This window comes from Macrobrachium rosenbergii, chromosome 14 (assembly GCF_040412425.1).
Source record: "Macrobrachium rosenbergii isolate ZJJX-2024 chromosome 14, ASM4041242v1, whole genome shotgun sequence".
In the NCBI taxonomy this organism is placed as follows: Eukaryota; Metazoa; Arthropoda; class Malacostraca; order Decapoda; family Palaemonidae; genus Macrobrachium; species Macrobrachium rosenbergii.
Genome location: NC_089754.1, coordinates 4,406,521 through 4,430,737, shown reverse-complemented (window position 1 = coordinate 4,430,737; position 24,217 = coordinate 4,406,521). Strand labels below are relative to the sequence as shown.

Here is a 24,217-nt window from a genome sequence, read left to right as displayed (position 1 = left end):
CACTTTACAGTGGTGACCCCGAGTATCCGGAGCCATTAGCGGACTGACACGGCGACTTAGTTTTGGCTCAGGATTTCTCCAAAACGCTCTTAGCAGCCTAAACACGGCGCTGTAACCAGCGTTTGACGTGCTGACTCTCGTCGGCGTACCCACCAGCGTCACTAGCGGAACCACCGCGCGCCGCGGTCGTACTGATGATACCCCACTCCAGTAAGGGGTCAAAGGCAAGCATGGACGCGGATATCCCCTCCTTCATGCAGTTAAACGGACCCCGCGGACTCGGAGGTTTACCTACCTCCCATCACACCTCGCCCGCCCCTGCGCCGAGGCCCTCCGCGCTCCACACCAGCGCCCGAACACACGGCGGCGGGCAACACAATCGTGGGCGCCCCTCATCGTAAAACTGCCCCGTTTATGCAGGTGAACCCCTCGATGTGGCTGCGCGGGGTGGAGAAGCCACTTCAGAATCGCGGACCTGACGGACGAAATCCTACAGGCCGACACAGTGCTCAATGCCCTTCTGGAGGGGCGTGTACAGAAAAACTCATCTCGCGAGTACCCAAACACACACCCTCACATACAGCACCACAAAAAGTTCCTCCTCGAAGCTTGCTCCCTGCTCCTTCGCCGAAATGAGCCACCGTGCTATCGACCTTGCCATAAACCCACGCCACGACCTCAATTCAAGAGACGCTTGGAGCATGGTCATGCCGATCTCTGTCACTACCAGACTTGGGTGGCACAAAGCGCTGCAGGAGATAAGCTTATGACGGGAAATCTACCTTCGCCAACTCCTCGGGAGGTCGCAGTCCAGATCGCTCACCCCTACACCATGCCTATCGAGGACCCCATAGAGACGGCGCCAACATCTCACCGACTCCGTCAGAGGCTTCACAGCGGCTAAAACCGGCCACACAGCCGGTCAGCTCCGCTCCAGCCTGAAGAGGAGGAGCAGCCCGTCAACGCCATCGCCAACAGGCGTCCACCGAACCACAGCTTCTGTTGCTACCACAAGTGGTTCGGAAAGGACACCGAAACTGCCTGCGCCCTGCTCGTTCGCCCGTTCAAAAACGGGGTGGCGGCGACCAGCAGGACAGGCCACCATGGCAGTCAAGAACCCAGTTTTGTAAAGTCACCACATCGGGCGCCAGCGTAGTGTTTCGGCGGCGCCATTCTCCACTGAGCATGTTTTCTTTGGTGACTTCCCATTTTTTCTTCAAACTCAATTAGTCACGCCTAAAACGTGCCAGGTCACGCATTTTTAATCATTTTTACTTTATGCGTATTTATACAAATGTCACACTTTGTGTATCACATGTTTCTTCATTCACAGGCATCAAGACTGTATCCATATTGTAGTTCTATAGGTTTTGTATTGTAATTGTACTCGTTCACTGCATATTATTGTTTATTGTTTCGACCTCAGGTCACAGTCAATTCCATTGTCTCTCGGCGGGCCGGCGTCAGTCGGCCGCTATATAAACTGCCTGGATCTGTAATAAAGTAGCAGTAACTTTACCTGCTCGTTTCTTTGACACACCTTACAGGCTAAGAGGTGATTGGCCTCAACCTTTGAACTTTGTTGTGACTTGGTGTATTTGAATGCTATTGAATTATAGTCTCCTTTGAGTGATTCATTTCAATTTTGCCTCTTATATAATTAGTCTTTGATATATTTAACCTTTAGTTATTAAATTAATTTAAACTTGAAATTTAACAAGTGCGTTTCAGTAAAAAACTGAAGCACATGTTTCCTGTATTTCAGTTTTTTTATGAGTGGTGAATATAATTCGATCTGATAAACTTCATATTGAGTTCATACTTTCAGCAAGTGGAAGGACTTAATTGTGGTACTATCCTTTGACAGCGCTCCAGAGCGTGTTCACTGTGATAGCCCTTCGACAATTGAGCACATTCTAGTTCACTGCCAGCTTATATAAATGAGAGCGGACGTACCATCTAGAATTCTAGGTGGTAAAACCATGACTGAAATTTTAGGACAACTTTGATGCTGGCCCTCTTTGAGTTTCTTAACGGCTTGTGGTTTTTATGTAAATATCTTATAATCATTATATGGATATGTCTTTTAACTTATTTATGGAAGTTTTTAATTTCATTATTAGAAATTAAATCTCTTCGCTTTACCTTTTTTAAACATTGATTTCTTGAATATCGATTTTATATGTCATTTCCATTCATTCTCATCATATCGACGAATGACCCTGTGGGTCCCAGAGAGTGTGGTGGTGTTATTGTTACGTTATGGCTTATACCGGCTTTGATCAAGTAACATTAAGAAGAAGCATAGCCTACAGTCCACAGTAAAATAAAATATCAAATATATGAACTTGTTGAAATCTGGATATGTACAAATGAAAAATTGAGTGATATTAATTGAAATATATTAGAAATTCGCCATTTTTACGAGGCACAGTTACCGGTATGTACCGTAACAGGTACAGTGGAAAGGAGATAATCTGCCAAAACGGCTTCATCAATAATTATTTTTTGCAGTAAAGCAACTCGATTAAATACTAAAATTGTATATATATATATATATATATATATATATATATATATATATATATATATATATATATATATATATATATTATATTTACCACAGGTGAAAAATAAGAAACGTTTCTTATTTTCACCTGTAAATGTGTGATAAAATGAATCACGTACAAAAGTGATAATAATCATATATATATATATATATATATATATATATATATATATATATATATATATATATATATATATATATATATATATATATATATATGTATATATATATATATATATATATATATATATATATATATATATATATATATATATATATGTGTGTGTGTGTGTGTGTGTGTGTGTGTGTGTGTGTGTAATACATTTATTACAAATTTTAATTTAGCATGTTAAAAATACGTAATTTAACTCATAATTATCTAAAATAACTCGATTTACAATTAAATTAGCGTGGTTGAATTATATATATTACATTTTTATCAATTTACCATGTTAAAATGCGTTCTTATTAATCCATAAATAAGTAAAATAAAGCTACTGTGTTGCGATACACTTTTACCATCATCTAACCACACACTAAGTACAGTAGAAAATAAATAAATCGCCAAAAATGCTTTATTCATTATATTTATAAATAAAGTAACTAAATTTTATGTTAAAATAATATATTAAAATTATTTTTTATTGAATCTAAATTAATTTAAAATGTTAAAAAAGCAGTTTATAAACCAAAAACGACTCAAATGAACGAACTAATTATCTTGGGTGGAAGTGGCCGAGTGACGTGCTCTCGGAGTCTCGGCAAAAGCAAAACACATGGCGATGGCGACCACCACACGAGCTGACGGCTACGGCTCTTTTGCCGGATATTTAGTCACAGAAATCAATCAGTTTCTGAGGGAAATATTGACTGAATGATCGAATTGAAGGACAGCGAGGTAATTCAATGATTGAGGTTGAATTGGTGAGTTAAAATTTTGGTTAAGTCTCAGCTTTTTATTTAAATTAATGGAGGCATTGTCGGTCTCAAGGCGCTTAGGCTAAGGTTACGATTGCCTTGGAAGTTGACCGTTATTTCCGCTATTTAAAAACGTTTAAGGTTAAGTCAGTGGTTGCAGTTGACTTTTTGAAATAAAATTTGGTTTAAATATAAGGTTTGAGTTAATTATGGTTAAATTTATCATTAATTCTCGGTCTCATGAACCAAAAGGCCGAGTTCCAGCCTAATGCTACATATTCCTTATTGAATGGCCATTGAAACCATTATTTTGTTTATTCTCGTGATTTAAACAACATTTAAGGATAAATCAATGAGCGAGGTTAATTCTTAGAGTTGAAAATTGCGTTAAATTTGAGATTTCAAGTTGAATACTGAAATTTAGTGCGGCATTTCCCGTCTCAAGATGCCTAAGGTGACTGCAGTATTGCGAATGTTAAAGAACCGCCATTTAAACGGCCGATTCCCGTCTTTTCCTTAGTTATGTCCGTTATTGGAATAACGTCAGTTCAGGTTGGGTCAGGACCTGCCATTATGCCCGTAGGGGAGGTTAGGTCTATTTAGCCTGTGTATGAGGAAGATGGCCTGGTCCACCACTCGCTCAAGTTTTCTTGTTGGGCGAGTTGGTGTAGTTGTGGGCTAGCACTCGCTAGGCCCGAGTTCGAGTCTCTGGCCGGCTGATGAAGAATTAGAGGAATTTATTTCTGGTGACAGAAATTCATTTCGCTAGAATGTGGTTCGATTCCACAATAGCTGTAGGTCCCGTTGCTAAGTAACCAAATTGGTTCTAGCCACGTAAATGAGTCTGATCCTTGGGGCCAGCCCTCTCTCTAGGAGAGCTGTTAATCAGCTCAGTGGTTTGGTAAAACTAAGGTATACTTCACTCAAGGTTTACCAAAACAATGATTGAAGTTGAATTTGTGAGTTAAAAAGTAGTTGAAATTTGAGTGTGTAGGTTAAGCAAGCTCTGGTTAAATTAATTTATGCATCTTGGGCCTTTTTAGGTCTCGGGTATTATTGCAGTAAGAGGCAACACGCCATACTGACAAAGAAATATGTTTTTCCGACTGATTTTGATGTGTTCAGCAGGAATTTCACCTTCAATTTCGTCGGAAATTAACGGTTTTGGAGCTAACTCCATGTACATAAGTGGACCAAAAACCATCAATTTCCGAGGAAATTCAAGGTGAAATTCGTGCCTAACACATCAAAATCAATCAGAATAACATATTTCCTTATCAGTGAAACCCACACAACCTAACCTAACCTCCCATAGAAGTACCCAAGTCACAGCCCCGAACCCTGACTTGTCACTCGACTACCCAGGTCACAGCCCCTAATTTATGCATGACCAAAGGACGAAAAAATAAGGAACTATCATAACATTTACCTTAATAAGCAGGTTCTGGATCATCAGTATTTTCCTCTGAGGACGTCGAATAATTTTCACTTTCAACCAGAGGGTGTTCATGCTCACCATGTGGTTTATACAGCTTGCCCACTTCAATAAAGAATTGATGGTGGCATTAGTCTTCACTGTAATGATCTAAAAATAAATACCTTGACAGGTACTGTTCAAGATATTCCTTCTGATTACCGGGGCCACTCAGACCACTCTTTTAAATCATGCCAGAGTCTTTCTATGTTCTGCGTATGAATGGATCTGTCTGTAGAATGCACAAATTCCTCTCTATGGTTTATAACCTTATGGACATTAACCTTCATTTTCCAGGTTACAGTATGCTGCCCAACCATCACTAATAACTATAGAACTCGGGTGAATAAATTGTCTAATTAATGGCAATAATGTTTCAGCGCTTCAATCTTGGCAGTCTTCAGTTAAGGGAATAATAAATTTCTTTTTTGACAAACATTCAATGCCACCAAAACCCACACTTGGCCTAATTGTCTGCCACAATTGTACTTGCGGCAAGCAAATAAGGTCTCATCAATCTCAACCACCACTCCGTCACCTCCAATTGGCGATTGCTTACGCAACCATTGTTCAGTGACCCCGGAACAAAAACTACGCCAGTCCACACTAGTATGGCTAGACCAATCGAGACACTTAATAACAGTTTTGTAATCCCAATTTTTGCTAAACCAGTGATTAACAAATAATGCAATATGCCAAGGTTGCACATGAACTTTATCTAAAAAAGTGCCCTTAAAGAGACTTACAGAATAATTACACTGACAAATGCACTTAGTTTTAGCGACTTTTGTTCGCTTTCCACACCAAAACTTACGTTTGTCTTCAGTGTGAGAACAAGGAATATGACAGTTTGGGCAGGTCACTGAAGTTGGTAAGACACCGTGTTCTTGCAAATAAATAATAAATTCTGTATTTTTAGAGTGAAAACGCTGAATAAAGTCAAAATAATCGCTTTCACAGGCACTGAATGACACCTCCACAGTAGCCATGGCAAAACTAAAAACGCCAGCAGAATTCAAATGATTTCCTCAGGGTACGCTGTCAAATGTAATTGGTTACTGTTTAGTTAAACTATCATTGCGTCTTCAAAACTAACATGTGGGAGGAGCTACATTTGTAAACAAACACAGGAACAAACTCATAATCTTGGTGACAGCATGCTGTGAGGATCTCATGAGTACTGTTAAATGGGAGAAAATAATCCAGGTATTTCTAAGAAACTATCAATTTCCAACGAATTTTAATGTGAAATTTGTGCGAAACGCATCAAAATGACCTAGAAGAGTGTATTTCCTTGCCATTTGGCCATGTTGCCTTTACTGCAATATTACCCTTATTTAAGCCTTGCTTGGTAGAACTGTGGGGTTGCTCCACATCAGGTGTTTATTACCTTGGAAATGGACTTTTCATGTAGTATTTTGGTTGCTTGGGAACAATTTAGCCTACCATTATTTTTTTGGCAGTCGACTGTTATTCCAACTCACTCAATAAGTATAGCATTTCAAATCGTCAATGTTATCGTATAGCTTAAACGATCTGAAACGTACTGGCCTAAATCGTAGCCTAAGTCTTACACTACGACACCCAGGTTACTTAGCTCTTATGCTAGTTCAAATTGTGATTAAATCAATGCACTGCGTATATTAACTAAACTAACAATGCGAACTTACTATTGGTGCACTCAGTGTTCCTAGCTTGAAATACAGTAGTTAGATTGGTGTGAGCACAATCTCTATTTCAAGACCCTCATCCAAAGCACACTTCAAGAAATTCTCCTTAGATTTAGATATGCATATCTCCTAAAGGAAGTTTCCCCAAATGTACTTTAAGATGAATAGGAATACTTAAGTGGATTTGTAGACATCACAAATTATGGCTGCATTCTTGAGTCCCCACTAGCTCAAACCACTCTTTCAAGATTATGAAGAGACTGACTTCACGGTCGTTTTTGACGGACACCAAACCTTCGACTAACCACCGGACAAACAACCAACACCGTAGTTAAGCAACATTACACACTAAACATTTTAAACAGTGCCCTTCATTACTAAATACGAGCACAACAAAACATAATATCCTTCTACATAATACACATTTCCATTTTATGTAAATTTAAATAGCATGTATAAAACTATATACTACAACTTGCAGAAAAGTACAATCGCTCTTGTCGAAGTTTCGACATACCTCCCGCAAGAAAACTTATGCCTACATTATTTACAATAGTCCTGTTCTTATCAATGCCTTTCTGGCTTCTGCAGCTATTTGAGCAGTCCTTCTGCTCGGGTGGGTGCTTGACCGAATGTCATCTGTCGCAGGATTAGTTTCCCTTATCTCCTGCCACATCTCTGAGGGATATAACTTAATTACAGGTCTCATAAGCTGGCTATGTGCCGTTCTTAGAGCAGCCACTCTTGGGACTTTGTCTCTCCCCATGTGTAACTCGATCACTTGTCCCAACTTCCACTTGCTCCTTGGCCCTCGTCATGAATGAGAACAACTTCCCCTATCCTGGGCCAAGAGCCATGCACTATTCCTACTCAGTGGGTCTCTCTTAACGTTGTTAAATACTCCCTCTCCCATCTCTTCGACAGGTCGTCACAAAACTTGGATACATAAGAGGAATCTTTTCTCGGTGAACTCTCTCCGTCCATTGGTAGGGTCACCGGAGATTTCTTCCCAATTTACTACTTCTCCTGGGAAGGACTTAAGCTTTCGTCCAAGGATCAAAGGGTTAGGGGTTAAAATTTCCAGCTGATTCAAGTCCCCGGGTGTGTAACTTAATGGTCTGTCATTGATAATTCCTTCCAGCTCCACTAGCACACAGGTCAGTTCCCCAAAACTGAGCAAGGCTTGGCCTATGATCTTTTTTAGGCATGACTTCAGAAGTCTTATTAGCCTTTCCCATATAGCACCAAACCATGGTGCTCTCACTGGAATGAACTTCAGTTACACTTTATATCTAACAGATGTTCTTTTACCTTGGGATTCTCCGGCATGGTCTTGAAGTATTCTGATGCCGCCACAAACATGAGTGCCAGGAAACCTCTTCTGCTACAGATTTTTTTAAAACTCATGAGGAACAAGTCACAGGACTGGTTATCAACTAGCTCCACATGTATGCCTCTGGTTATCGGGCACGTAAATAAGATGATATAAGCCTTCTCAGTGCGTTGTCCTTTTCCCTTAACCCATACTGCGCCGGTGTAGTCCGTGCCTGTGGTATTAAAAGGTTGCTTATATTGCACCCTGAACTCAGGTAATGGAGGAACTATATTGGGCCTATATGGCCCCCCCTGCATTCTCCTACAAATAACACAATGGTGTATTATACTCTTAGTCAGTTGCCTTATATGTGTGACCCAGAACTCCTGTCTGACACTTACCACAGTGGCATTTACACCCATATGAGCATTAGCATTATGATGTTCTTTAATAATTACCCGAGTAACATAGCAACTCTTCGGCAATAGTATGGGAAACTTAAAAGATTTGGGTAACTGTGCGTGTTCCAGTCTACCCTTGCACCTTGTTACCCCGTTGTCCAGGTAAAGATTCAACTGGTGTATGAGAGCTAGGTTTGGTTTTCTTACCCCTTCATCAAACTCTCGTATCACTCTTGGAAATATTCCCTTTGTATGATGGCAATGGTCTTATTCTTTGCCTCTTGGAGTTCTTCCAAGGTCAATTCACCATGCTTCTTCATACTGGTTGAACTCCTACAATTATTCAAAAATCGTAGGATCCATGCTGTGGTCCTATAGACCTTTTTAACCTTGCTGAATCTTTCCCAATTCAGCAAGTGAGTATCACTATCAGGTTGTCCCCTACAGTATTGACCAAAATGTTCTCTTCCCTACCCTGCATAAGTGATCCACCAACCCATGACCTGTCTATTGGCCAAGAGGAATTTTCATTATAATGACTTACCAAAACACTGTAAAAGCTTTTATCTCTTTAAAATCGACACGTCCGAGATATAAATTTTCAAACTTTGTTTGGAACGCTGATACAATTGGCGTGAGACCCAATCCCACCGGATGCTGGTGGGGGTAGCGTGGCAGGAGACATACCCATAAACCCAGGTCAGTTTCATTCTCGGGCGATGGGAACGCATCTCGTTCCCGTCTGCCTCAAACTGTTTGGGTTCCTTTGTCTGCTTGCGCTTAGTTGTGGCCTCTCCTTGGTGAAGTACTCAATTGCCTGTTTATTTATCTAGCTAGCCTAGCTCTGGGAATTGGTAGCTATGTCGGATTCAAGCTTCGATCCAGAGTTTGCGCAGGGGAATTTGTGCTCCGCCAAACTAGTTAAACTTAAATACGACCGCCATTCTTTGTGTACAGCATGTAGGGGTCAAGAGTGTTCCCAGGAGAACACATGCAGTGAATGTATGGAATGGAGTCAGGAGTTTTGGCAAACATACAGTTCCCATCAGATAAAGCTGGTTAGGGATAGGGATAGGAAAGCCTTTAAGCGTAAGGAAGCTAGGCTATCATCTTCTTCGGTGGTGGCATCGGCGCCACCTCCTCTACCGGCTGTTCCTTCCTCCTCTCCTACCCCTCCTCTACCGCTGCTCTTTCCCCCTCTCATATTCCCCCTCTTCTTCACCAGCTTCCCAGTATGTTTTCCTAAAGCCAAGCCCAGCCTCGAGGCTGATAAATCAGAATTCGTTCTTTTCAGAAATCAAATGGAAGCGCAAATGAACGGTTTCATGGAATCGGTCTTAAGTTTAGTGCGCCGCACCGTAGTCCGGCGTTAGCGTCTGTGATGACGCTCAGTGTTGGTGATAACAGTGTGGTTGTTCGCGATCGCGTTTCAGGCGAGTCTGCTCGTTTTTCTGAATCTTTTGAGCAAAGGCAACTGTCCCGCTCGCCTTCTGAGGCTAGAAGACAGTCCGGCGCTGGCGAAAAGGTCAGAAATTATTGCCCACGAGCAGGCTCGTCCTCTAGGGCACAGGAAAGCCTTAGTCCTGGTGGCGAAAGTAGTAAGCTGGACTCGCCTTGAGCGCCGAAAATCTTCAGGGAGACGTAAAAGTGATCCATCGACGCGCGCCGTCGTGTCTTCGACGCCGCCATCGCCGACATCGCAGGATGGTGTCCCCAGAAGCTTCATCAAGGCGGTCGCAGTCGGCGGCACTACCTAAGGTTAAGTTCTTCAGGTGAGAGTAGCAGCAGTTCATCTTCAGTCTCTTCATATTCCAGCTCTTCGGATCCCCCTCCTCCTCATCATCGCAAGTGGGATCAGACCTCTCGGCCCTTAAAGAGGCAATCTTCGGATAATTCCTGCCTTAGGGTTACTAAACTCTTTCAAGAAAAGGACAGCCAGCCCTATACCTGGTTGCTCAGTGTGGGGATCCGATCAAGAAAATACATTTCAGACGCTTCTCTCCCAGGTCACCTAGGGCAGTCAAGATGCCTAGCCCTCTCCAGGAAGTTCCGCCTCAAGTGCCCGGGCCTCTTACTCCTCCTCCTCCACACAGAAGTGTCTGCTCCTTTGGCTACATCCTCGCCTTCCCAGGAGTCTATTCTGTTGGAAGGAAGCTAGAAAGGTAGTCCATAAAGTCCTTGGTATTCCCAAGGATAAAGAAGTCGTTCCTCCTCAACTCCTGGACGATCTTGGCACGGAACCGATTCTTTCTGGTGAAGAGGAAGGTCCCGGTGATTCAGGTCCTTCTTCCCATTACGCTTCTCTACTCAGCTTTCTGCTGCAGTCGTACCCTCAACATTTTCAGCCGACAGCCCCCTTGTCTCCGACTTCCACGTTGCATCTAGGAAAACAATGTCCTGCCACTTCCCTTCCCAAGTTGGTACTCTCCACCGCCTCCAAGAAAGCATTAAAGGAGGTAGAGGCGTGGTTGGAAGCTAAGAGGTCCTCGGTAAGTCATCGTTTATGTACCCTCCTTCAAAGCTGTCGAAAGGAGGCAAAATTATTACAGCACAGGAGCTTCTCCTTCACTGGGATCCTGAATTTCAGCACAAGGGGACTTGGCCCCTTGTGGACCCCTCAAGACGCATTTCATTCGAGGCAGCCAAGACCTTTTTTCTGCCCTAGATGTAGAACATTTTCCAGGAACCTCTTCAAGCTCCTAGAGATTGTCAGCTTTATCGATTGGTCAATGGGAGCTATTTTCAAACAGGTGGAGCAGGCTAATGTCGCAGAAGACGTCTTGGAAAAAATCACGGGGTTCCTTTCCTGCACCGATATTGCTATCCATGATGCGGCAGGCGAAATTTCCTCCCTCTTCGCCATGGCCACTCTGAAGAAGAGGGAAACTTGGTGCTCTTTCTTGTCTAAGGCTGTGACTTCTTCTCGCAGAGAACGGCAGCGTTGATGTTCGCACCCTTTGACAAGGAGGGCCTCTTCCCAGAAGCAGTAGTGAAAGACGTCCTGTCAGCCATGGATAAGAGGGCGTCGTCACACATCCTGTCTATGTCTTCCACCAAATGAGGCCTGCTCCGCTCCTTTGACCAAGATGGTATCTCCTCTTAACAGGCATCCGTTTCAGTAACTCCAGGTCCAAACCTTACTCGAGGTCCCGCTCCAACTCCAGGGGTCACAAGTTCTCCTCGAAGCCACAAGGTCGTCATGCCAGTAAGTAGGAACCCTGTCCTCCATGCGCCAGTGGGGGCCAGACTCAGCCTCTTTTGGGAGGAATGGAGAGACAGAGGTGCAGATCAGTGGGTGGTGCAAGTGCTCCAGCTAGGCTACCGCCTTCCCGTTCGCCCAACCTCCTCCTCTCTCCAATTCTCCCATTTCCTGACAGCATACTCAGGAGGCTCAGTCAAGTTTTCGGCCCTAGAGACAGAAGTCCAGTCTCTCTTAGGAAAACGGTCATCGAAGTAGTGCAGGACGTGTCAACCCCAAGTTTCTACAACCGCCTGTTTGTAGTCCCCAAGTCATCAGGGGGTTGGAGGCCAGTTCTCGACGTAAGTGCTCTCAATCTGTACTTAGTGAAAACCAAGTTTTCCATGGAAACGAACCGCTCAGTTCTTCAGGCACTAACTCGGGGGGATTGGATGGTGACCCTCGACATGGAAGATGCCTATTTCCACATTCCAGTACATCAGGACTCCAGGAGGTATCTTCGCTTTGTTTTCAAGGACAGAGTTTACCAGTTCCGGGCCCTCTGCTTCGGCCTGTCGACAGCCCCGCAAGTGTTCACCAGGATTCTCGCCCGATAGGTCATTGGTTCCACCTGGAGGGAGTTCGGATCTCCTTGTACCTCAGACGACTGGCTACTCCGTTCATCATCAAGGGACCGCTGCATGGAGGACCTTCACAGAACCCTAAGGTTAGCTCGAGACTTAGGGATTCTGATAAACATGGAAAAGTCGAGCTTAGTTCCTTCACAGAGGATTCTTTATTTGGGGATGACTCTGGACAGTCTAGCTTTTCGGGCTTTTCTGTCCCCCAAAAGGGTCTCCTCCTGCCTTCAGACGGTGGAGAAGTTTCTCCTCCTAGACAGTTGCTCCGCCCGTCAGTGGATGGCTCTCCTGGGAACTCTGTCGTCAGCGGAGCAATTTGTAAGGTTAGGCCGTCTGCACATGAGACCCTTACAGTTTTTCCTCAGAGACTCTTGGGACAGAAGGACCCAAACGGACTCCACGGTCTTCAACATTCCCCCCGACGTCAAGAGGCATCTTCTCTGGTGGAAATCGCCGGAAAGGCTTTCGGAGGGTCTAGATCTCCTCCCAAGACAACCAGCTCTGCAGATGTTCTCAGACGCGTCCAACGTTGGGTGGGGAGCACATCTAGCCAACCTCAGGACGTCAGGAGTTTGGTTGAACGAACAGAAGAAGCTCCACATCAACGTCAAGGAACTGTTGGCCATTCACCTCGCTCTCCAGGACTTTTCGACCCACGTCTCAGGCCAAGCAGTCGCTGTTCACACCGACAACTCGACGGCTCTAGCCTACATCCGGAAACATGGAGGTACCCATTCCTTCTCCCTGTTCAAAGCTGCAAGGGACCTTCTTCTGTGGGCGGGCAGCAACAGGGTGGTCCTGTTCCCTCGGTTTGTGCAGGGAAAGCTGAACGTCCTGGCGGACCAACTCAGCCGTCGGAACTAGACTCTCCCTACGGAGTGGACCCTGCACCCACAAGTGTGCCTAGATCTGTGGAATCTGTGGGGCACTCCCATAATAGATCTCTTCGCTACCTCCAAGAACCATCGTCTCCCAGTGTTCTGCTCGCCAGTTCCAGACCCACTGACTCACTTGGTGGACGCCATGCTCTTAGACTGGACGAACCTGTTTGCCTATGCCTTCCCTCCTTTCGGGCTCATCAGGCAAGTGATAAACAAAGTGAAATTCCATCAGAATGTCGAACTGATCCTCGTTGCCCCGTTCTGGCCAAGGAAGGAGTGGTTCCCGGATCTGCTAGATCTCCTGATAGACTTCCCCAGGCTTCTTCCTCAAAGGAAGTCACTTCTCAGACAACCCCACCTAATGAAGTTCCACCAGGGATTGTCCACTCTCGCTCTGACAGGCTTCAGACTGTCGGGAAGCTCATCAGAGTGCGAGGTTTTTCAAGCAAGGCTGCAGAGGCTATTGCGAGGTGCAGAAGGGACTCCTCTAGCAAATTATACCAATCCAAGTGGACAGTCTTCAGGAACTGGTGTAGAAAAAATAGTATCTCCTCTTCTTCGACGTCTATAACTCAACTTGCCGATTTTTTCATTTACTTGAGGGATTCAAGAAAATTGATGCCATCAACCATCAAGGGCTACAGAGCTATGCTGTCCTCCGTCTTCTACCATAGGGGGTTAGACCTATCAAATAACCGAGACTTGTCAGACCTCCTCAAGTCCTTAGACACAGCTAAGACCCCAAAACCTGCCCTTGCCTGGAATTTAGATGTAGTTTTGAGGTGGTTGATGTCTCCAAGGTACGAACCTTTAGAAGATCTTTCTCTTAGAGACCTCACTAAGAAATCCCTTTTTCTGGTTACTTTAGCAACGGCAAAGAGGGTTAGTGAAATACAGGCCATTGACAAGGAAGTGGGTTTTTCACAAGGTAATGCTGTTTGCTCGTTCACCTTGAATTTTCTGGCCAAGAACGAGTCTCCTTCCAACCCGTGGCCTCAGTCCTTTACCATTCAGAACCTCTCCGAAGTGGCTGGCCCTCAAGAATTGGAGGCTTCTTTGTGCCCCGTTAGAGCTATCAAAACTTACTTAGCCAGAACGGCCAGCATCAGAGGACGTTCCTCTAACCTGTGGTGTTCAGTGAAAGATCCAACCAGACCTTTATCCAAGAATGCCCTGGCTTTCTTCGTCAAGGAACTCATCTTAGAGGCGCACAGGCACATCAACGAAGAGGACGCACGCCTAGTCAAGTCTCACATTCACGGCGTGCGCTCAATAGCAACTTCAGTGGCCTTCCGTCATAATAAGTCACTTTCCCAGATCACACAGAGCACCTTCTGGAGGTCGGTCGGTGTTTGCGTCTCACTACCTTAGGGAGGTTGAAGTTGCGTATCAGGACCTGTTTGTGTTAGGTCCCGTGACGGTAGCTGGCTTGGTTTTAGGGGAACACACTAGGGGTTAGGTTCTTTATCTTTCCTTCCCCTGTGGTTTTATGGTTGCTGAGTTAATGGGAAGCTGGGGTGCTCAGTTCACCTGGAGTACCCTCCATTCTAGTTGAGCTGCTGAGGGTATAGGGAAGGGGATGTATTTAACTGTTTTTAGGTTAGGTGGTGAGACCCGTTTTCAGTCTGGTTGCTTTCCAATTGCTCAGGGCAAGAGCAAAGGAAGTCACCCTTGTCTTAGTCAGCGGTGTACTTCCCTGACTACTTGGGTTGTTATGGAGCAGAGTGGCTAGCAGTGCTTAATGGCCTCTGCAGGTAATGGAGCTTCAACCAGCAGCAGTACCTCCTGCAAAGCCCATCTACCAGGTAAGGTGACTCCTGCCCTTTTTGTTGGTATGGATCCATAAGATACCCATGGTTAGAGTTTGTTCCTTTTCTTTTTTTTTTTTTTGTGTGTGTGTAACCTTTCAATAACTGGTACCTCATCCCCTGCCCTTCCACCTTAAATGTGGAATCAGCTTTTACAGTGTTTTGGTAAGTCATTATAATGAAAATGGCATTTTAACACATACAACTTACCTGTTAGTTACATATAGCTTTAGTCTTTGACGTCACGGCAAAATTTCAAAACGCATGCAGCGCCAGTCCGAATATCGGGTGATCGCCTACCTGCCCTCTGTCGGGTACTAGGAACTATTCCAACATGCTTCAGAATAATTTTGCCGTCACGCCGGCGACATTGTTGTCGGTACTCGAGCGAAATTTCATTGTATCTGCCTACATCGAGCTGTTTTCACTTGGTGAAGTACTCTTTGTTGGTTTGCGGCTTTGCCAGTTATTTTTGTCACCTATTTAGTCAGGTTTTCTGATAATTATGTCAGATTCTGGGTCTTATACCTTTAGGGTTTGCAGCAAAGGCTGTAAGACGAGGTTGGTCAAGGCTAGTCTTGATCCTCATTCAATTTGTGTGGCTTGTAGAGGTCAGGAATGTTCATATGAGAGGAAGTGTGATGAATGTGTCAGTATGACTGAAAAGATTGGAAGGCTCTATCTAAGTATGTAAAGAAGCTTGAGAAAGATAGAGCCAGGAAAGCTTTAGCTAGAAGTTCTTCTTCTCTCTCTCAGAAACCGGAATCTCCTTAGCTATGCAGGAAACTTCTATTAATATCCCCGTGGCTACTAATATTCCTATTCCTGACTCTGATATCCCTGAACCCGTTACCGTGTCTGAGTATCAAGTCCAGATGGACGCCAGATTTAACCTTATTGTGGGCGCCATGGAGGATATTGGCGTTAACGTGAAATCCCTTCATGAGCGTATGGATTCTTTCCAAAATATTGTGAATAATTTAAGTGCAGTGCAAAGTGTTAGTGTGGTGGAGGAGGTGGTTGCTCGGCCTACTCGTTCTCCTAGACCTAAGCCTCTGTCAAGCTCCCTGCTCCTGGGAGAAGACATGCTGAAAGTCCAAGGGAGGCGAGTGGGGTCTGCTCACGAGCAGCCGCCCCCCTCGAACAGTCCTGTTGTTTCCCAGGCTGTTTCAGAGCCCGTTGGAAAGGCGACTCAAGGAAGTGTCTTTCTTCAAGCTCCAGTGATTCGCCTCACCAGAGGCTGGAGATTTCCTCCGACGAGTCTAGACCATTGAAGAGGTCCAGGAATCTTTCGCCTTCAGCGGTTCAGAAGAAGAAGCCATTTCGCTTATCACAGCCTTCCTGTAGTTTTTGGGAGAGTCCGGAGAGATTTTTCGTCGTCAGAAGAGTCTTCTCCCAGGCGCAAGGCTCATGTGCGCAAGAGGTATAAGACTTCCCATTCGGTGTTGCCCAGCGTTCCCCTGGTGTTTCTCCTTTGGTTTCACGTAAAGCCTATTGTGGCTTCTGCGCCTCTTCCTCATCACGATCCTGGCTCTACTGATCATCGTTCCCCAGTTGGATCCTCGTCTACTCATGACTTTCTTGAGCGATGCACAAGAAAATTGGAAGCATTCTTGGCGGGCTCGGAAGGCCTGGTTCTTCTCCAGCTAAGCCTTCTGAAGTGTATTTGATGCCTCCTCCTTCGTCTCGAGCTCTCGGAGCGCCCAGTACGAAAGCTCCTCCTCGATCTGTGTCTCTTGATCCTCCTTTGGTTCAGGCTCAGGATCAGGCTCGTCACGCCTAGTCAGGCTCAGGCGCTCCTCAAGATTTAGCGCTCTCTCAGGCTCAAGCGCCTCAGGTAGCGCCAGGTGAGGCGCCATCCCAGGCTCCTTTTTGTGGCGCCAGTTCAGGCTCCTCTTGTGGCGCCAGTTCAGGCTCCTCTTGTGGCGCCAGTTCAGGCTCCTCTTGTGGCGCCAGTTCAGGCTCCTCTTGTGGCGCCTACTCAGGCTCAGGCTCCTCCTCAAGCTCTTATTCAGGCTCCTACTCCTCCTTCACAAGATGTGTATGTGCAAGCGGAAGGTTTTTCTCCTATTTCGTCTGAGGAAGAAGTTGTGGAAGAGTTTCCTGTAGACGAACCAGACTCCTCTCTCTCGGATTATAAGAAGCTTCTTCGCTTCTTTATTGATAATTTTCCTGAGGATTTTGCACCTGCGGCCCGCTTCCCCTCTCTCTCAGTGCGCAGAGACTCAAGCCTCCTACCTCTTCCTTTATGAAGTTAGTGCTTTCTATTTCAGCCAAAAAGGCATTAAAGAAAATGAACTCCTGGTTGGAAGACAAACGTGATCAGGGAAAACCACTTTCTGCTTCCCTCCTTCCAAGCTTTCTACTAAGACGAAGGCTTGCTACGACACTGGGGAAGTTTTCTCTCTGGGAGCTTTTGCCTCCTCTCAGGAGACTTCTCCAGTCTCGTTGATTCTACTCAATCGTTCTCTGCGATGAACTCGGCTCGGATTTTCTTCTCTCCTTCAGAGTTGGACCACCTTTTGAAGAACGTTTTCCAGAGTTTTGGAAGTCATCAGTTTTATGGACTGGACTATTGGCGCTTTGGGTAGGAAGGTAAAGTCTTTTGGTCTTTCCGAAGCGCATTTCGATGATTTCTCTTCTGTTATGTCCTGCTTAGATAAAGGGATTCGTGACGGTGCGTCTGAGTTAGCCTCCATCTTCACGTTAGGAGTTCTTAAGAAGCGACAACTTTGGTGCTCTTTTTTGTCGCTCGTGGAGTTTCTAGGACTCAAAGATCGGCTCTTCTTTTCGCACCTCTGGATAAGAAGTACCTTTTCCCTCAAGAACTTGTGGCCGAAGTGTCAAATCCCTTACTCAGAAGTCCACACAGGACCTTTTGGCGCAATCCACTCTCGAAAACCAAAAGCTCCTCAACCTTCTCTGCCAGCGCAAACTCGTCCTCTAGTTAATCAAGATAGGCCCTTTCGTGGCAGGCCCCTCACCCGTACAGGATCTAGTTTCGGGGCAAAGCAAGATTTGTCTCCAAGACTATCAAACCCTCAATTAAAAGTGATCTGCATGTCCTCCATGCACTAGTCGGAGCCAGACTTCAGCAGTTCTGGCAAATTTGGGAGGAGATCGGAGCGGACCAGTGGACCACGTCCGTGCTAAAGGAAGGATATTCTATCCCCCTTCCTCAAGAGGCCCCTCTTGCAACAGAACCTTTAGCTTTGACAGCATATTCCAGCAACTTAGAAAAATGCTCGGTTCTGAGTGCGGAAGTAGACTCCATGCTTTTAAAAGGAGCGATAGAGATCGTGGAAGAAGTCAACTCTCCAGGCTTTTACAACCGCCTTTTTCTTGTTCCAAAGGCCTCAGGCGGCTGGAGACCAGTCCTGGACGTGAGTTCTCTCAACCTTTTCGTGGAGAAAACCAGTTTCTCGATGGAGACGACGCAATCCGTCCTCAATTCTCTTCGTCCGGGGATTGGATGGTCTCAATAGATCTGCAGGACGCTTACTTTCACATTCCGATCCATCCCGCGTCCAGGAAGTTTCTTCGCTTCGTTTTCCAGGAGAAGACTTATCAGTTCAGGACTCTGTGCTTCGGTCTGTCCACAGCCCCTCAAGTATTCACAAGAGTTATGTCCACTGTTGCCAAAGCTCTTCATCTCAGAGGAATAAAGATCTCTCTCTATCTAGACGATTGGCTCCTTCGTTCCCAGTCTCAGCCTCAGTGCTTGGAGGATTTGAAAGTAACTCTCGACTTGACACAGAAGCTAGGACTTCTAATCAATTGGAAGAAGTCTCACCTATCTCCCTCACAATCCAGGATCTATTTAGGAGTGAGACTGGAAACAGTTCCTTTTCTGGCTTTTCCGTCAGATCAAAGAATCTCGGACTGTCTTGCAAAAGTCCAGAACTTTCTGGATATGGATACCTGTTCATAAAGGCTTGGATGAGCCTCCTGGGAACTCTGGCGTCAATAGAAAAGTTTGTCTCCCTGGGAGACTTCACATGAGGCCCCTTCAATTCTACCTCAGGGAGCAATGGAACAGGAAAACGCTTCCAGACTCCTTCTCCTTTCCAATCTCGGACCTTATCAAGGAGGATCTAAGGTGGTGGTTAGATCGAAGAAAATTAGAGAAAGGTCTCTCTCTATTTCCGTCGAACCCAGAACCACGAACTGTTTGCAGACTCGTCAGAAGTAGGATGGGGAGCGACGTTGGGGGTAAAAAAATTTCAGGTTTAAAGAAGAAAAGAATTTCAACAAGTTTGTGGTCTCGTAATCCTACCGAGCAGAAAAAGAATGGTTCATTCATCAACAAGATATAAAAAAACAGGAGTTGACTCCCTCAAGGTAGCAATCCACCTTTTGTGGGCAGTCTCGTACAAGATTCTTCCTAACGAGATTCATTCAGGAGCCCTCAGGGACAAAGGTTCAGTGGATTTTGCTGGTTTTGGGGTCATTCTGGTAGACAGTTTGCACCACAGTCGTCCCAATGTTCTTCTCCTGTCCCGGAAAAGACGGACGCAATGCAGGGGGTCACTGGACATTCCCGCCTGTTCAAGATGTTAGGTGCTGTTGAGGAAATTTCCCACTCCAACACCAGGATGACTTGGCCTTCTGGCCTTCCAGGATTGGTTCCCAGTTCTCATGGATCTCTTGATCGACTTCCGAGGAGCCTTCCAAACAGAGTAGATTTACTCAGACAGCCCCACTTCAGGAGATTTCACGAAAACCTGTCAAGTCTGCGGCTAACTGCGTTCAGACTATCGAACGTCTACTCAGAAGCAAAGGATTTTTTTGAAAGCGGCTCAATCCATCGCTAGAGCCAGAAGACCATCTTCGATCAAGGTCTATGAGTCCAAGTGGAATATGTTTCGTTCATGGTGCAAAGATCATGACATTTCCTCTTCCAGAACCTCGGTGACGCAGATTGCGGATTTTCTTTTGTTCCTCAGGAATAAGAACCTTTCTGTATCCACAATTAAAGGTTATCGTAGCATGCTGGCTACTGTTTTTCGTCACAGAGGTTTGGATATCTCTAATAACCAAGATATAACGGACCTTATTAAATCCTTCGGTACCTCTAAGAGGTCAGATGCTAAAAGTTGTTTCGTGGAATCTTGATGTAGTCCTGAAGTGGCTTATGTCTGAGAAATTTGAACCTATGGATTCTGCTTCTTTAAGAGATCTTACGAGGAAAACCCTCTTTTTAGTTTTGTTAGCTACAGCTAAGAGAATCAGTGAGATCCATGCCTTGGATAAGAGAGTAGGATTCTCTGCTTCAAAAAGCAATTTGTTCTTTCAAACTGTTTTTATGGCCAAGAACGAGACCCTTCGCACCCGTGGCCTCGCTCTTTTGAGATTCCGAGTCTGTCGGAATTGGTAGGTAAGGAGCAGGAGAGGTTCCTCTGCCCAGTCAGAGCCTTGAAATATTATTTGCGAAGGACTAAAGATATTAGGGGTCCTTCAGATTCCTTATGGTGTTCGGTCAGGAACCCTCTTAGACCAATGTCCAAGAATGCCATGTCCTTTTTATTAGAGATCTGATTTCTGAAGCTCACTCCAATATTTCAGAGAATGATTTGAAAATGTGTAAAGTGAAGGCTCACGAAGTGAGGGCTATCTCTACTTCTCTCGCTTATAAAGGAACCTCTCCCTTCAAGATATTGTGCAAGCAACCTACTGGAGATGTAAGTCTGTATTTGCTTTGCATTATCTCTCTCTGCAAGTGCAGACAGTGTTTGATGAGTGCAGCACGTTAGGGCCCTTTGTTGTATCTGGCACGGTAATGGGTAAAGGGGTAAAAGGAGGATTAACCTACCTTTACTTACTTGTTTTTTGGAGTGTGAAGGTTTTTTACGGTTGTCTGTGAGGGTAAGTGTTGGTTAGTTTTACCCCACAGTTGGTTTTGGTTTTTATGGTTATGCTTTTTCTTTGGTGTTGGGTGACCCTTTTGTAATTCATGATGTTTGTGCTGCGCCTGAGCAGGGGCATACTTGTGGTATTGTCACGGCCATGTCCTAGGTGACTGATACCCAGCTTAAGCAATCTGCACCAGGTCATTATACCCTGCGGTTGCTCTAAGGATAGCAGGTTACTGAGGCAGTAACTGTGGAATCAGCTACCTTAGCAGGTGAGGAACTAAGAAATTTTCTACATTAATAACCTTAATGTTTCCAACAACTCTTTTTAGCTGTCATTGCCCCACCTCCTAAAGGTGTCAATCAGCTATATGTAACTAACAGGTAAGTTGTATGTGTTAAAATGACATTTTTATTCTAAAATAATGTTTAACACATACTTACCTGTTAGTTACATATACTAAAAGCCCACCCTCCTCCCCACGGGGACAGGTAGGCAAATTATTCTGAAGCATGTTGGAATAGTTCCTAGTACCCCGACAGAGGGCAGGTAAGGCGATCACCCGATATTCGGACTGGCGCTGCCATGCGTTTTGAAATTTTGCCGTGACGTCAAAGACTAAAGCTATATGTAACTAACAGGTAAGTATGTGTTAAACATTATTTTAGAATAAAAATGTCATTTTTATGATAAAATGATGTTTCATTATACTTACCAAAACACTGTAACGTAAAGGCCTCCTCCTCCCGCCAGAGGGGAGACGTTATCTCAGGTTTTCACTAATTGTGTATACCGAGAATGAAACTGACCTGGGTTTATGGGTATGTCTCCTGCCACGCTACCCCCACCGGCATCCGGTGGGGTTGGGTCTCCATTAATTGTATCAGCGTTCCAAACAAAGTTTGAAAATTTATATCTCGGACGTGTCGATTTTAAAGAGATAAAAGCTTTTACAGTGTTTTGGTAAGTATAATGAAACATCATTTTATCATAAAAATGTCATTTTTTAAACCAAGGGGGTCCCTTCCACCAGAAAGAACTATCCAAGATCATTTCTGTCCTTTTCCCATGTGTCAGCCAGTCACTGGGATTATCATCTGTATGCACAGAGGACAAGACCGCCTCTGCAATTAAAGAGTTTATTTCCTGTACTCTATTTTTCACAAACAGGAAAACGCTTTTGGTACTAGCCAACTTAGGGCGACTTTACTGTCCAACCAAATAACAGTTCTGCAAACTCATCCTTCTCAAAGGATTCTTTAATAAATTTGGCCATTCTTGCTGCTGGCAACAATGCCATCGACTCAAGTTTCAAAACAGTTCATTCTTTTTATGGGAGCTACTCTTGCCTTTGCCATCATTAAATGTGAGTTTTCGTTCTTAACTCTATAGGCTACACAACCATATGCTAACTCAATGGCATCACCAGAATATGTGTAAGGAAATCCCCCTTTCCTAGGCTAGTATTCCTAGGAAAGAAAATATCAAGACATTTTTCTGTGTCTTCGGATAACTCAACCCATTGGTTCTGTAATGGGTCTGTGACTTGTTCATCCCAATCCAGTTGTTGCTTCCACAAATTCCGCGGGTATATCTTTGCCCTAAAACTCCAGTAGAACTTTGAGTAGGTCAGCTGTTATATGTGGTCCCGTTCACAAACAATCATTCAAGCTTAATTCACCTTTCCCTGTCTAACCGAACAGTCAAATACTATCCTAATAGGGGTTGGTGTATGTCCTTTTAACACCCGTGATGTGCCAAGAAAGTACATTCTTCTGTTTTAAAATATTCCACTCTCTCTATGAATCTCCTATCCTCCTGATCCTTCAGGATTTTCTGGTAGTGTTCTAGATACCAAGTGTCCTTCTGAAACTTGACACACTGTTGTTTTAGTCTGCTCAAAGCCAACCCAAAGTTGGAAGTTAATCTCCTTTTATTGCCTTTCCAAGGCAATGCCACAACGTACTGTTTGTCAGTTTCAGAATATGTTATAGTACTCTCAAAGTTCTCTAATACCTTCCGTTCCTGTTCCGTTATTTCACTGCAGTGAATACCTAAATGATCCAAACTCCATAAACTTTCAAGATCTTTCCTTGGATCCTTTAACTGAGTAGCCCCTTGAGCCATGACATCGGTTTCCACTGCCAGTTTTAAAATGGAAACATGTCTCTTTGGTGGAAGGAGAACTACATGTTCCGGTTACCACGTAACCAAATATGGTTGGTAGCAATACTAAATATTCAGATTTCCTAAACCCTGGATGTAAAATGTTGTATACATTGTCAACCCCTATTAACAATTCAATAGGCGATTGTTTCTCCACAGGTAGATCAAAATCTTTATCAGCCAGGCTGATTTTCATTTTATATAACGACCTTAAGTTGTTCTTAACGCCGAATTTCTTTATATATTCTGGTAGTTCGTTGGCCATTATACAATAGTTCGTTGACCACTATACAGTCCATATTTATTAATCTACCCTGATGAGGTACAACGATGTTCACCATTTCATATCCCTTAACTGGTGTAGAAGTTAAGTAACCTCTCAATGATATATTTTCCACTCCCTTGCTTTTATAGTGGAGTCCCTCAGGAGCAGATTTCTTTATAAATGATCTCTTGGCACAGGTATCTAACAACCCTCTCTTTCGCACAATGCGACCCCTTTTACCCTTTAGGGTTATTGTGGCTGTAGGTAAGATCGACTTCCTAGTTGTCTTATTTCCCTGTCCGCAGTTTGTCGAAGAGTGTATTCCAACTTGTACCCCACCTACCTTAGATTTATTTGGCTGGTTTCTATCGCATACGTATAGCACTATGATGTCTAACAGTGCAACCGTTATTACAGCCTTGCCTGTCACAGTTGGAACTGAAGTGTTTACTGGATGCACACATGAAACACAAACCCAGAGTTCTGAGTTGTTCTGTCTTTCCTCCTCTGGTTGCATAGGATTTACAGTGTGTCCACGTGTGGTTGCTTCTGCAAAGTGCACATCCTTTAACCTGGTTTACCTTGGCTTTGTTTGGATTTTCTTTAGGCCTTACTGATGTTGCTTTTGGTCTCGCAGATTGCCGTTGTTCTACTGCGAAAGCAGAAACAGTACTGTTGTCAATGTACAGTATTAGCTTTTGCTTTGTTCCGACACAATATATAAACCCTCGGTCCTTTACATTAGGAATTACCTTAAGCGTAGGCTGGAAACGGCTGTTAAACTCTTGAGCAAGGTGGTTAGGCAGTAACTACCGCCAGGTAGGCGGGAATACCCGCCTGCCTGGATGTAAGCATTCCAGTTTGCTTTCGGCCATCATGCGATGCAGACGTGGTTTTGGATCTCTCTGCCTGACTGTTGTTAAGCTCTTATTATCCCGGTGGGATCTTAATGTATTTTGTGTTTATATTACGTGTGTTTGATATTTATTATTGCAAACCCATGATTTGTGATAACCTTGCATAGCCGCCGTTCCCCTGCGCTGTCTTGGGTTGACGGCCAAGGGCGTACAGTATTTAA

The 24,217-nt window shown here is 44.4% G+C and overlaps 1 protein-coding gene across 5 annotated transcripts in view; it reads left to right on the top strand.

Annotated features, from left to right (window-relative positions):
• The first annotated feature begins 3,324 nt into the window (after positions 1-3,324).
• The window catches only part of LOC136845699 (uncharacterized), a 75,437-nt gene continuing 54,544 nt past the window's right edge, over positions 3,325-24,217 (top strand). For 3 of the 5 annotated variants that reach the window (XM_067115852.1, XM_067115848.1, XM_067115849.1), the window contains exon 1: positions 3,325-3,493. The gene's annotated coding sequence lies outside the window, so the exon portion shown is untranslated. The remainder of the gene's footprint in view (positions 3,494-24,217) is intronic. The other 2 variants (XM_067115850.1, XM_067115853.1) reach the window with 1 other exon arrangement.